The 15,828-nt window shown below is 34.7% G+C and overlaps 1 long non-coding RNA gene across 1 annotated transcript in view; it reads right to left on the reverse strand.

The window, feature by feature from the left end:
- Window positions 1-3,815: 3,815 nt before the first annotated feature.
- LOC137473368 (uncharacterized) overlaps window positions 3,816-15,828 on the reverse strand; it is a 30,718-nt gene continuing 18,705 nt past the window's right edge. Inside the window, exon 3 of the long non-coding RNA XR_010998730.1 lies at window positions 3,816-3,907. This is a non-coding gene — a long non-coding RNA (uncharacterized lncRNA). The remainder of the gene's footprint in view (window positions 3,908-15,828) is intronic.

Consider the following 15,828-nt stretch of genomic DNA (forward strand, 5'->3'; position numbering starts at 1 on the left):
TTTTTGGAAATAGCCCAAAAAAATAAACACTCACTACTCAGAAAGGCAGCATGCTCAAACTTCTCCAGACTAATGTACTTATTTCTATTTTAATGTACTCATGACTAATCCCTTTTATGAAATGTGTAAAATTGCAGATGGAGCTGACGATACAAAATTAAGGAAAAAAAACCCAGTCATTCTCACTTATTGTCCACTCAGTGGGGGAAAAAGGTTAAAACAATAATCTCAAATTCCTTATGAAAAAGGAATACAGTAAGCATAAAATTGCTGGAGTTCTACAGAAATTAAGTGGGATTTTGTAGAAATTAATACAAAAAAAGGTAGCATTTACCATGTAATCATATACTTTCTCTAGGCTCCTCACAACTATCATATGGCATATAGCAGGGCTATAATTTTTTTCTAAAAGATGATTTCAAGTTCCCATAGAATATAATAACTTTTCAAATAAATGTTTTCTGGAAAGAATATAATTTATTTTATCATATGAAGTGAAAGTGAACCTAGAAAGTTTTTAGTATTTCTGTTGACACTTTTTTATTTTTCTTTCTTAATGCTCTCATTTTCCCTTTCACCAATAAAGCCATTTTAGCAGAAGAGGCTTTCATGTTTTCTTGAATGGTTTTGGCAAGGTTTTTATGTTTGCTTTCATTTTTATTGTAGCACCATGATAACATCATGTAAAAGATGCTTTAAACATTAAAATGCTGTTCCACTAGGGCATAGCATACTTCAGATTATTAAAACTTGGATCTTAAAATAGATGCAACCTAGAGAAGATGTCATGGAAGGGTTTCAATGAAAACATCACTTCACCATGTAAAAATGTGCTGCAGCAAAGCCCTTTCAAAAAAACTCACTTGGCTGGGAACTACTGTATATCAACATATGCCCTGAAAAATACATACCAGCACCAATTGCACAGGGGCATTGTTCACATGAAGTAACTATATCTATATGTTGTCAAGCAACTGGTAGTAAAAGAACTGAGTAAAAGGCATTTGAAATATGAGATGACTGAAAATACCACAGCTGATTTTTTTATATTCTCTGACGGTTGAGAACAAAAAGACTTTCAGACAAAGAATTTAGACTATACCATGGTGTTTGACTTGCAAAATATAATATAAAATATTGCCAAATGTCTGACAGAACAAAAAATACATTGTAAAAGAAATGTTTTCTAGAAGTATAAATACGGCTCTTTCGGAGGGAACCTCTTGCTCTGATAGAGTGACAGGATTTTTGATTATACTGTATCTTATCACGAGCTTAATCACAACCTCCTTATGAAACTCTCTAGAATCACAGACCCCTAACAGGAAAAAATAAAAAGAATATTATTCCAGCATTCTCTCAGTTTCTAACAGACAAATAAGTAACTTCAAAATGGCAGGGTTTTAAGCATATTGAATACTATGTAAAGACAGGTTTTTCTGACCACTTCACTTATAATACCTAGATTAAAATCTCTTCAGAGCTTGTCTGAATTCTGCTATTATAATTAGCATCATTATTCATGAGTGCCTCTAAAATTTTTCCTCTTCAATGATTTAAAGCTCTGCTCTGCTCTTTCCCTCTCTGAGGCTGAAACTCAGAAAGGAAAGGTGTCACACTCCTTCTCTGTATTCAACAGTCACTTACAGTGACTAAGGGAGACAACTCTGCAAGGGAGATGGGATGATGGTCAGGGTGAGACCTTTGAGGCTCCCTGGGTATGGGCAGCTCCCAGAGGAGGGCTGTCAGCCTGTGCCCAGCACCAGCCTGAACGGGTAACTCCTGTGATTGCAAGCAACAGCTCAGGCAAGGGCAAAGCAGGGTGGAAGCCTATGCAAAGAGATGGGAGAAAAGAGCCTGCACAAATTCTTTTTCAGAAATGGTAGTGGAAGGGAGACTGGGAAAGCTTACAATACTTACCCAGGTACTTTAGCCCTGGAAGGAAATTGCCTGTGTAGATTTTCAGTGGTAAGCCTAATGGGTTTCAGATTTAAGACAAAAGGAATAAATTTGGCTGGCAGCTCTGCCCAGGAAAGTTATAGCCAAAAGGAGACATGAAACATAATACTTTTTCATCAGAAATGCAACTTTTTTTCCAAACGCTCATGATCTTTTCCACTGGCCTTATCAAACAGAAACTCAAAGTATTTTAAGGGCAGAGGCAGGAAGAGGAATAGTTTTACTTTGAGTGTACCACACTTAATTCTCCCCAGACTGGAAAACGGGCATCACAGCATTTGGCAAGGGCTGTGTATAGGACAGCATCCTGCCACAGTTCAGCTGGCACCCAAAATCCTAATTTAGGATTTTAAAGTTACAGATTTGCTGTTTCAAGCACTTCTTAGCATCACTCTACCTGTTCTAGTAGCACTAGTCAGTTAGACTAGTGTCTCAAGAAAAACAGCATAGCTTGTTTAAAATACTGCATTTTTTCATCACTGTTGAACCAACACTGCTGAGAGAGACCATGAAATTTGTGGCTGGAGCTCTTCTCCACTGGTTAGCCATTTCTTGGTAGCCTAAAAGCACTGATGATGAGCTCCAGATGTGTTAACTACTATGATTAACTGATGAAGTTATTTTTCATTATCTTACTCTTTATTTCCACTAATAATGATACATGGGAACTGAAGTATAAGACAAAAGGAAACAAGAAGAGAGATATATTATTGTAAAAAACATCTTTATTGGACAAGACTAAATCTAACCCTGTATCTATTATCTTGACCAAGAGACATTAAGCTGTGAAAAACTTGATACTTATCAAGTCTCAGTGAGAAAACAGAAAACTGAGATATGCATAATTTTGGAAATTAGGAATGTTACATCTTGTTTAAGAGCTGCATTACCCACATGAAGGAGAGATTTAAGGTTTCTGAGCACGGTCATTGTCATAGTACATATGTGTTTCACTCTGTCGCCCCACCGTACTTTTGCTATAGAGTGTCTATGGTACTTTTTGAGGGAAGAAAAGGAATAGGTAAATAAACTCCTGTATATTCACCCAGAAGTCATACAGAGGTATAACACTGCACATCATCCTACTCTACTCACAACTCTATTACATGAACCCCACCTCTGCTGGAACCACAAAACCGTCTCTGAGCTTTTCTCTGTCTCATAGATAAATAGAGGCAGACACACAACCCTAATACAAAGACCTCAGCATATTCCCATCTAGCCTAAATGTACTAGCCTAATGCTACTCAAATAATTTTCTTTTCTATGGTAAAAAATAACCTAAAAATTACTTTGAAAACTCTAATAAAAAATAAATAATTCTCATTGAGGAAACTGTATCTCCAGGTATCACACAAACTTCAAGGGGAGAAAATGCTGTTGAAGTTATCTTTACAATGCAAACAATCGTACTGAGATATGATATGAAATCCGTGTTGAAGCTTATAGAGGTTTTGTCTTTGATTTCAGCTGTGGGATTCATCCTGTGTATGGCTTTGTTCTGCACTTAGAAGAACAGTGGAATATGATCACATAATATGAATTATTAATTACAGTCAACACAGAGTGCCGTGATGCACACCCATATGCATAATACTCATGGAAACATCTCAACAGGTTTGGAGGACGGGTTCTAGGAGAAAGTGCCGAGACAGCAAATGATTATGAGAACACTTCACAATTTTCTTTGTAAAAACAGTGCTAGTTTCTTCCATTAGAACAGATTGTAAGTTTCCCTGATACCAATTGTGTCAGGAATATCAGAACAATAATTACAGCCCAATGCATTATATTTATACCTTGCTGTTCTCACTGACAATGAAGAATATACAGTATTCTAGCTCAGGGTAATACTTACAGCTAGGCTTCATTCACACTTAAATTTGCTTCCGTATGCTCGTGTTTCTTTACTTTGACTTTGTGTCTCCCACCAGCTCAGAGTAAATAGCTGTCAGAGAGAGAGAGACCAGGGAAGATGGAATAAGTATTTGGAAGGAAAATCCAGTAGGAAACATTAGATAGACAATCTGTAACAAGCTCTGGATAACTTCTAAAATGATCAGAGGCCAAGAGGACATTAAAACAAAGTGCTATAATGGACACTAGTTCTGCTCTTGCTCTTTCCTTGGCACACACTTAGGGCCATCATCAGACACAGACCCTGAGGTAAGGTAGATGTTCTAGAGAGAGCATTTATTGAGTCATTCTTGTGACGCACTGCTACTGCTCCAGTCCATTTTGCTGGACCAGTCAGACACATATCATCACTTTTACCATTACATTCTCTTAACTGAGGTTATGATGAACTATGTCTCTTTACTGATGTAAGCAATTTTCTTTTATATCAGTATGCAAAATTTTATTGTCTGCTCCAACCTGCTCAAGATCTCAAAATAAAAATAAATGTGTGCCTATTCCAATACTTTACTAATTTTAAGAGGGGGAAAAATAACAGATTAAAAAAAAATCACACACCTTATTTTGGAGTTCATATTTAATAGGCACATCATTATATATATATATATATATATATAAAAGCATTTGTATTTTTGCATCTGGGTCTCATCTTTAGTTTGAGAAACTAGAGCAATGAAAAAGAGCAAAGTTCTGAAACACTATGAGGGGAACATGCAAAAGCTAAAACATTCAGAAAAGTTCTTTTTTTTTTAAGTAGATAGCTTTTTTTATTCTGAAAATTTCTCTCTCACCATTGTAATGAAGAAAATACTTTTTAAATCCAATATATTTTAGATCCATTGCCTACAGTAATCATAATGATTTAATAGCTTATAATTTTCTAAATCTCTCCAAAGATTTAATAGAAAATGTAAAGTGCTCTAATAATTCTGGCAGGAAGCAACTCCCATATTCAGATAAGAAAATATGAATTCACAATTCACAAGGCAACACCACATAGAGCTCTCTACTTCTGTAGAGTTACTTATACTGCATCTTCTGATGTTCATTAAACTGCTCAGAAAGCATCCTTTCTGCTCCTACCATTGTACCTCCTGGTAAGTTAACTGAGGTGCAAATATATCATGTTTGTTGTAAGGAATAAAACAGACCTAATCAGGAAAATATCCACAGTAAATCAGCAGTTGTACCATAAGGAAGAGCAGATAACATTGATTTGTGTCATATTTTAAACATATAGGGAATAGAACATTTACTATCATAACCCACTTCTTACTCTATAAAGATACTTTTCTCTTAAAAATACTACATCATTTAAAGAAGAGAGAAAAACATATTATACAACTAACCTCTGGGATTATTTATTAACTTCCCTTCAATACCTTTGCTTCCTTTTGCCTATATTCCAAATTCTTAACCACCTTTTATGTCATGATTTTTATTTTTAAAAGCACCATGTTTCTAAACTAGACACTACAATTTGCATGGTTTACTCAGTGATTGAGAGTAACAAATTTCAAAGTTTGAAACAAAGAAAGAAACAGAAGAGGGGTGAGATTCATTTGCTGCAACACTGGAAACATGCAGCCTATCAATACAAATATGTGCTACCATTAGAAATATATGCCTTGCTGAGTTGCACTTTCCCACTTCACAGCAGTAAAGTCTGGCCTCAGAGGAACCACATGATTAATATCAGAGATTTGGGGGTTTAAGACTTGCTTCTTTTAGCTGTAAAAAAGATATATAACCTGGAAAAAAATATAAAATAAACCCAACAATTTCTCATTTCCTGGTGTTGTTTCTCAGGTATTTGCCCTGGATGCATAATCAAGCTAACTTACTGATGTCTCTTCCCAGTCACTGTAACATAACATATAGAAGGAAAGACATGGGAGACCAGAATTTGTATTTCTAAACCAAAACATACTAAATGTACCAAGGAAATAGCCGAGTGCCTCACAGGCCTTTCACTGAATCCCAGAATCAACAAGGCTGCCATTTGCAGCTCTGGAATACTTTTGTCATTGTTATATTTGAGACGCCCGTGCCAAAGTGTTGCACTGATACAAACATGCAAGGTCATTGATGCAAGCTATGAAGGATAAATTCCACAGAGTAGGATCTCACAGCATCTCTGACACCAACCACTGGCACTGTTATCCTTTCCCTGCTTTACTCTTCCAAATTCAGGCAACCCATAGACTTGCTCCTCAAATTCCAAGAATAAATTGTTGCTGCTTCACTTCACCTTGCACTCCCTTGCATCTAAATTCACAAAATAGGTAACAATAGTCATCCAACATCCTTCTGTACTTAGCTTTCATGGAACCTGTCCCCTTAAGTGTGTTTCTTCCTCACAATGTGCCAATGAACAGATATTCCATTAGGAAACACATGTGGCTTCTGCACAAATTGTGCCTTGTTGCCTTCTGCAGTGGAGAGCCAGGTTCTGTCTGCTGGCACAAGGACAGTCATGTTTCTGTTATCATCCTGAATTAGGCTTAGTTTTCAGACACTTAAAAAAATTGCACAAGATTTAGTTCTGCTAGGTTTTTTTATTAAATTACTCCTCAAGAAGTTTTCACTTTGTTGCTAACAAATGCATATTTTAATCAAGCTCTAGACAAAGCAGTCAGCAAATGCATTTATTATTAAAACAAACTTCTTTAAAAATTCAAATCTTGACTTATTAAAAAAAATAATAAAGACTTTTACGTAGTTTAGTATGCAAGAGTTAGATTGCTTGACCTCTCTTTTAATGACTTAATTAGCTGTACTAAAGCCCAGCTGGGCCTCTGCTGACAACATAGCTAGATATTTCAATCAGGCAGTGTTATGGAGAATAAGTAATAAATGCTACCTTGTCGCCATACAGTCCCAAACCAGAGTGCATGCTAGTAATGCTAAATTTGATCAGTATGCCTCATATTTCAATTAGTCGTGGTCTGAATCACTAAAACTGTGTAATGTGTATGAATTCCTGATATCAGATACAGAGCTACAGGCTCCCACAGTTAGAACCCATTGAGTTTGCTTTTATTAGCAGCCAATTAATGGCCAAAATCTGCATTGCTTTTAAAATTTATAACCTCTATTCCAGCTGCATCCATGGCTCCTAGTATACTGTATACAATCAGATGCATATCGCTGTCTCAAGTCAAACAGCTGCAAACTGTATTCTGTCTGCAGAACTGCAAAATCCTTCTATACAGAAGCTTTTTTTTTAACCTCTTAGAAGTTCTTTTCAAAGCCCAGCAGCACCAGTCACTTTGCGACAATGAGCGATTTAATACAGAAAGAAAGAAATCTACACCAAGGTAACCTCTTGGGATGTGCTAGGTTTTCAAACGAATGAAACCCTATCACTTTGGCACAGCACAAGGGCAAGCAAAGCCACTTCTCCTGACCAAGGCTAAGAAAACATAAACATATAAAACCCGACCCTCATTGAAAATTAACCCATTGAAGTCTGGAGGCTCATTTAAAAATCCCGCCAATGCAGAGATTAATATTTTAAAGTAACTTTCACAAATTAGTAACACTGGAAATTGTAATATGGAGCCTAGTGATCCTTAAGAGATTACTGCAGAGAAAGAGGCTCATGCCTGCTTCCCCTCAAATGGTTTGATGAATACTTGAAGATTTCTAGACATTATTTTTAGGAACAAGTTTCTATTTCTGTTACTTGATATGACAGGAAATTTTGATGTGACCCAATTCGGACATAAAGCATAGTAGCTTTATGTCCTGGTAATGTCATGTCATAAAGCCATATGATAAAGGCATATCTGACATCCGAAATTGTGCTATTATTTTTTTAAAGTAATTTACCATATGTAAAATTGTGCAAGCCTAGAATATTTTTGGACACCCGATCTTCCAGTGTTATCTGAGACAAACACTGAATGTTTCTGTTCTTTCCCCTGTCTAAGCCACTAACTAGGAAAAGAGAGTAGAAGGAAAACAACAAAAACAAGAAAAAGGCTGTATTATTTAATGCTGAAAGTGAACAACAGACAAAAAGTATTCACCTGCTTAAGTGCCTTGATTTTATACATGGGAGTGTGAAAAACTCTTCTCCAAAAGTAATACACAGCAATAAAAATGTTGCGCTTGGATAATACAAACTGCTGTCATGGCTATTTAAAAGACATTAAAATCCTATTTTACAAAATTGAAACACTAATAACCAGCATTCTTTCTAACTGCTTAAATACTGCAGTAAGTCTCCTAATGCCACTGTGAAATCATAAGCTGGTACTTCAAAGGTGTTCTATCTGTTACAAATTTAATCTTCACTGGTATGTCACAACTTATTTCATCCTCTCAGAAGCTTTGAGATGCAGCATAGTAACATTTTTGTTGTCCTAGGCAACCTGAACCAAATTGTTAAATACCTGTCTGGTGCCCCCAAAATGATCACAATAATATTGCTTACAGGATTTACAGCAGTGGCTATCTTGAAAAATTACACTTATTCTACTCCTTTTAGTTAAGAAAGGAATCCAATTGTTTGATTCTTACCAACGCAGAGGAAATATGCTGGAAACGTTTTATGCTTTTAAAGAGATTTTTTAAAAAAATCTTATGGAATACAGTAATCACACAGCAGGATGTTTATTCTGTAGCTCACTCAGGTCCTGTGAAAGCTAGAAGAGGTGAGTGGAATGTATGAAACAATCAAAGGGATCATATAGGTGTAAAACTGGTGCAAAAAGGGTAAGAGTCACACCTGGCCATAATGGGGGATGGTTCTCCCTACACTACATGCATTATTGCACATAGGCACATACATGACACACATTTCTAGGCACCTTTTTGTTTTTCTCCTGAGATTGCATAACATATATTTCTGGATTACTAATTTGAAATTATAGTAGAAAAACAAAATAATAAAAGCATGCAAACAAATTAGATTGGTATTTCATGTGATTGGTTTAATTATTTTACCTATCTCTTCATATTACATCTTTCTGAATATCTGGACAAAATAGGTAGTTGGAAGGCTTAAAAGAAGCTGTTTTATTTAAAATATAATGAAACAGTTCATGGATTTCTCCCAAAATATGCAGAACCTCTTCTCATTGTGTACAGACACATGAGAATGTCCCTAAGCGTGTGAGATTTTACTCAGAAATTACCTACTTCAAAGTTAAAGACAGGTGCTGCTTACTGAAATGAGAATTCTCAAAAAGAAAACCTTCCCCCCAAGAAACCAAACCAAAACAAAAACCCAAAACCAAAACTACTCCACACATGTAAGCACAGGACTTTACCAAGTCTAGGAAGGATAAATATACTTGTTTGAGACTACTTAGCTGTAACCAACAGGGATCCCTTTGACTTTTGAATTTTTACACATATTTTAGATAAAATCAGGGAGGAAAAAAGATCCAGCACTCAAGAGCATCAAGTGGATTTGTGACTCTCTCTGGAGGACTCTGGGCCCTTACAAACATATGAATGGATTATTCTGATTTTATACATATTTAATCATCATAATCCACATGTTTTCATGTATAATCTGCAATCCATATTACAACTGGGAGGATTTTATCCACATTATAACACTTCTGTGCTATAAACAACATAATATTTCATTTAGTAAATAAGGTCAATAAAATTAAGGAGAAAGAAAAATACTTAACAATTTTGCATTTACTTTATTCTTTCCGAATTCCAGACAGAATGAACAAAAAAATTGGAGTGAAAATTGCTTTTATGTTTATGTGTTAAGGAAAGCAAAATACCATTGCTGGTTTGCTTACAGTACTTTGGTATTTGAAGTACTATATATGTATTTAATAAAATTTAACTCCTATTTCTAAACCTTTGAAATATGTTTCATTACATAGATGATCACACTCAATTATCTACTTGTTTGGACCCTAATTATTAAGGCTGCCATTTACAACAGGCTTATAAGGCTTTATAAGGCTGCTATTTTAGGAATAAACAATTGCTGTTTTCCTACTTGTTTGTATACAGTAAGTGAACTTCTAAATAGCTCATTACAGGTTGCACAATAATACATATGGTACAAACAAAACAAAACACCACCAAAAGAAAAGGGACCATGCATAAGATTATGTGTAGGTAAAGCATAAAAGTTTGAGCCAACAGACACAAGACTGAAGGAAAAATAGGGATGTGCATAAGATACTGCTGAAAACCTAAAAGTAGAGTGCCAAATACACTCGGCTGCCTTAACATACATAGGGACCTGAGCGAGACTAAGGAGTCCCCACACACTTTCTCATGAGCAATGCAAGAAAAGCTTTTATAAGCCTAATATTGAAAAACTAATTTGACAACTAAAATGGAGGAGGAGAAGGGAACGCCCACATGAAATATCTATTATTTAGGTATTATCTGATGGGCAGTAGGTAGTATGCACATTCATTAGGGATGTCCACGTGCGACTCGAGCCTGGCTTGACTTTGTTCTGACATTCATGAATTATGCAGTCATTCTAACACAGGGAAATGAGAGTGAATTATGCTGCCCACTATCACATATTATCTCTCTGGATACATACTCTTTAACACTCAGGTTTAAACATGTTGATGTGCTGCTGTGACCACCCAAACACAAACTCGCTCTGGGATTTTCATTCTCATGTATGCTGTGTACACACACAAATGAGCCCACACATGCGAGTGAACAAATCACAAAGACAAATGCTTGCAAATGAGAAATACACAAAAATATAAAGGAATGAGGAATCTCCTTGAAAATCTGTAAATCTGGAAAAACAATTCAGTTTAAATGTCATCTATAACAAGGTAACAGCAACTCCTTTAATGCAAAATTGCTCCTGATGGGCTGTGTGACCATTAAAACTTTATTTTTCTGCCACCAAGATTAAAACCTTACAGATATTTTTTCTTCCCCCTTTTACATCTTAACAGCACCTAGTCTTTCCTAGCACAGCCATGGATACTTTCTTATGCATTATGTTATATCTTCTCTTGCAAGTCTGACTCCATTATCACTTTGCAAGTGACTTTTTAATTACTGTTACATCTAAGATGAGATTTGGAATTTAAAAACATGCACACATGGGGTTAGGCTGGTCTTTGATTATTAAAACCTTAAGGTTCATAGACTACCAGGGTCAGATGGGACCACAGGGATCCTCTGAGGATTTCAGGGCTGGAATCTGCAGTTGCTGCTCAGACAGATATCCCATGGAGTCAGGGTACAATCCTCCTCGGGCAGTCGGGCAAGGCCCACAAATTCTTGGAAGGAACTTAAAAATGGAAATTTCTCAATCTGCATATCTTCTGATAGGTCTTGTCCATTAAAATGCAATTTTAGTATGCATTATGGATAATTACATTTTATTTGCCATACAATAGGGATTCTTGGTGTTTAAATTATTCCCAGAATGAACAGAATTGTGCTTTTTGAAGTAATCCTTTGTAATAAAACAGAATGCATTTTGTCAGATAGCTGGGTTTTTATCTGTGCTGTAATAAAGGTGCTTAAAAATGTAGCCTCAGGCAACTGAAGCAGGATTTCAGTTCTTGAGGAAAACCAAAGTAAAATAAAAATTTTCCCACACTGCACAATCTAGTCATTAATTTTACTGGAGGCAGCCAGACATGCATGCCAATGTTTTCACTAAGTAAATGTGTGGTTTAACCATTAGATTCTGTGCAACTGGAGTTAACTCCTACCAAATATTTGATTTTTAATTTTGGAGTTTTATGTCAGACAGAAATAGAGTATAATTTCATACCTTTTAAACCTATTATGATGAAGATACAATACCGTGATTAATATTTTCCTTAATTTTGACAGACATGCAGTCAAATATATATAAGTCCACATTAAACTTTTCACCATATATGCATGCTTAAGGAAACAGAAAAGGCTTCTTACAGCAGCTTGTTGGATTCTATAGAAGAACATATGTTTAACATGCTAGAAAGTAAAACAGAAACCATGTTCAAAATCTTGTATTTTTCCTCTAAGGAGTAATTATCATAATATATGTGTGTATTTTGAATGACCAGATGAGGTATAATAAAGTACTTAGTAACAAAAAGTGCAGCTTATGAAAACAGTCAGTAAAATGTGTACATAAACACACAGATCTAACAGTCTCCTAACTTCTGTTACATACAGACATTCTGTTATGAAACAGAAATTTTTCAGCAGATGTCTTGTTTGGTGTAGGCTCTCTGACATCCGAAGCCCACCAGATGAAAAACCAGAAACAAGCAGAAATTCTAACTCTATGGAAATAAGCAAAACTAGGAATCAATTTAGCAACAAAGTGTAAGGATTTGATAACTCCCAGGTATGCTATACATGAAAAGTTTTCACTCAACTGAGGTCAAGAAAATATCAAATTAAAAATTTTAAGCGTATAGTGCAGATGCAATGGTTTTATCATTGATGCATTGTTGATAGATACACATTATCTCCAAATAATTGTTTCCTAAGCACCAAATATTTCATATTGAGACTAATTCGAGATAAACACATCTCATTATTATCGAGCATTTTCACTTACATCATAAATGAGGTGTGACCAGCAGAAGGCAGTGTTACAATAAATATATATGCAACTGCTCATTTACAAGCCAGTTTGATACCGAGGTTTAGAGTTTTCCTAACTTTTCACAATACATCTCCAGTTTTCCCTAGGCACTTCATACCAAAACCATCTTCCCAATGTAAATAACTTTAGAAACATATTTAAAATACGTCAGAAACCATTTCTTTCACACTGCATTGCTTTTTCTTTACAGATTAGCCTCCTCATCTTTTATTACATTGCATCTTTAGCTTTATAAGTTCATCAGAGAATTGTGTTCACACTTACCATTTCAATACAGCATTATGCTCAGCTGTCCCCTCATGAAACAGGACTCACACTGATGAAAAGATGGGCATTGCCTCCTCAGCAGTTTAGCTTACATAATTCAGACCAAAAAAAAGCTCCTAACATCATTTCTTATTAACCTTTAGTGGTTTGCTCAACATCTGGCAGAACAGTATCTGGTATATTCTTAGTGGAACTACTGTAGGTATAATGGAACATACCTTTAATTAAATCTCCATCAAACATTTAAGTAATAATGCTGTTTAGCATGTGTTGTATACAAAATCTGTTGGATACCTCCCCAAGTTTACAAAATCCATGTTAAAGGAACCAGCATTGCAAAAAAAATGTTACAGCATATGTTTGGATTTTTGTATTTCAAAGTCCTGACTACTTTATCTGAATTACAGATTTAGAGCTTTGTTATGTGTGATAGTTATGATAATATGATCACTAAAGGCACGGAGACAGGGAGACTCAAATCCCTTTGAAAATCCCTTTCTCCATTTCCTACAGCTGCTGCTGGAGTTTAATATCTGATAGAATGATGAAAAAGAACAGGCCAAACTCCAGTTTTAATAAAAATTTTAACAGGTCTACATATAGTTATGAAAAATGTTATTTGCAATGCCAATCTTTAATAAAATTTTCTTAAACCAAAGAAAATTCCCTATGGGGAATCTGTTATGAATGTGTTTTTCATATGTACTATTTAAGGCTGTTTAAAGGTTATGAAAGTGACTGGTAAAATAAGTTCTATCACAGCACAACAAAATCCTACGTGCAGTCTCATTTTTGCATTTAATCAAATAGGTAAGGCTAGTCCTTCAATTTTCCATGTTTGCTCTAAAATAAGTATTTTCAGCTTGCATTAAAACTTTTCACTGAGTGAACACTAATAATTCCTAGCTTGTACATTAGCTGCAAAGAGAGGTCAGCTTGGCTCAAATTTACCTCCCTTCCAAGAACATATTGATTTTGAATCCTCCTTTCAGCCAGAATCCTTACAATTCACACATTCTCTAACAAAATATTTTGTGTCATAGCCAGTTTGGTGTGTGCTTTAACAGTATTTGAATAATTACACTGAAATAAAGCTAAATTTAAAACACTTGCAAAATTCAAATTCCAGATTTTGTGTGCTGCATGATTCACTACGTGTCTTAAATTAGTGTACAGTGAAATGTTCTTACTGTACTATATCCTAATTTCTTGAAGTAATATTATTGAACAGAAATTTCTACTTGTAACTTATGCTCTAATTAAACAGGAATTTTTCTGGATGATAGTTGCAATTGCAACTGCAAATTATTATTAGTCCATAAAGTATCTATATAATGTCAAAAATTACAAATTCCCTCTACCAAATATATTGATTACTAGCAAGAAATTATATTGCAAACCCTTTAAACATGAGTCCTACCATCATCACTAATGTGCATATTTAAGGCAACTGCAAAAATGCCTGTATTTACTATACCAACTTCCTGTTCCTAAATCTTTACTCTTCTTTCCTAAAATGTCATTTGCATCTCTGTGGTCATATTAGAGCATGATGTGTGTACAATATTGACTTCCTTAAATAGATGGTAGTTGGTGCAAAACAGTTTATTTTACAAACAAACGTCGGTCATCATATATCCATGGAAGACAGAATATGCATGATGCATAAAGATTAACTTTTCTAACTCTAGACTAACAGAAGTAACGAGGATGGGGAAAATCACAAAAAAACATTCACGAAGGTCAGTCTGCCCCACCTTAAAATTCCAAGTGCAGGACTCCATTCACAGAAGTTGGTCTGTGCCCACCTGTCTATGAGAACACATGTTTTTGTATAGATTGATGTGAAATGACTGGAGCCAACTTTGAACTTTATGCAATGTTGTAAAGCTTTATCTAATCAATGAAAACAGAATTTCCATGCAATGGAGATAGAGTAAAAAATGTCATTACTATAAATATGACTAGCAATTTAAAAGAATAAATGGTAATTAATATAATTAAATAATGTTATTTTAAATAACCGATAATTTTTAAAAATGTATTATCAACCTCCTTATTTTAAGTTCTTGTTGAGGTTCATATTTCCTGTGACCTTAAGCAGGGGATTTGGAAAATTTTGGAGGAATCAAGGTAACAAGAATGTTTAAAAGAATAATTTATTGCTGTGACCATTTTGTCCTCTGATTTCTGTTTTGGGATTATAGTGGATTATCTCTGTCTAAAACCTATTTTTCGTATCCCTGTGGAAATCAATTGACAAGTTCACAAGCAGGAAAGCAAAATGAAGAGATCTAATCAATATTTAAATTCAAATTTTTATGCTATGGCAACTTTGAACATTAATTTCATAAAATATTAGGTGCCTCCTCAAACACAAAGCCTCCAGGTGACATTTAAACTAGCTTGAAACAAAAGTATATTATTAAAATTAAATATGCTAAGAAAATTTTCAGTACCTATGCAGGTTACATTTGTCAACGTTTTATTTCTGATGTCACTTTTTAAAAATTCCAATTATCATTCTTAAGAAAGCCATTAATTTCAAAGAGAGGAGTAGCAATGCCATAAAATTTTTTTAAGTAGTTAGACTTTGTGTGCCAAAATTAAGTTACTTTACCAGGAATAAATCAAACATTTACGAAACTGGATAAACAAAAAAAGAACAATTTTAGTAATAAATTTACATTGGGAGACAATTTTTCAAATTTAAATTAAAAAAAGCCTCCCTTCAAATCTTGTTTCCTAATATCTTATCACTAGAAATTGACAACAAAAACATTAATGCATAAGAATCAATTAAATACTCTACAGGAAAACACCACTTTTAAAACAATTTCTCAAACAAATTAAAACCATTATTACTTTGCAGTGGGTTTAGTTTACCTCCTAATGCTAAAAAATATTAGCCAGCTCAAGTATTTTTGTTCTCAAAACTGTTTTAGCATTTTTCAATCTTTCTAGGTATGTTATCACATGAAATCCACAGATAAAAGACCCCTGTCATCAGGCTGCCAAATGAGTATAAAATCTTCATCATATTAATAAATGTTTTTTATTGCAACAAGATTACATGAAGTGAACAAAGAAGATAAATTAAATACTTTAAA

The sequence above is a fragment of the Anomalospiza imberbis genome, chromosome 4, assembly GCF_031753505.1.
Source record: "Anomalospiza imberbis isolate Cuckoo-Finch-1a 21T00152 chromosome 4, ASM3175350v1, whole genome shotgun sequence".
In the NCBI taxonomy this organism is placed as follows: domain Eukaryota; kingdom Metazoa; phylum Chordata; class Aves; order Passeriformes; family Viduidae; genus Anomalospiza; species Anomalospiza imberbis.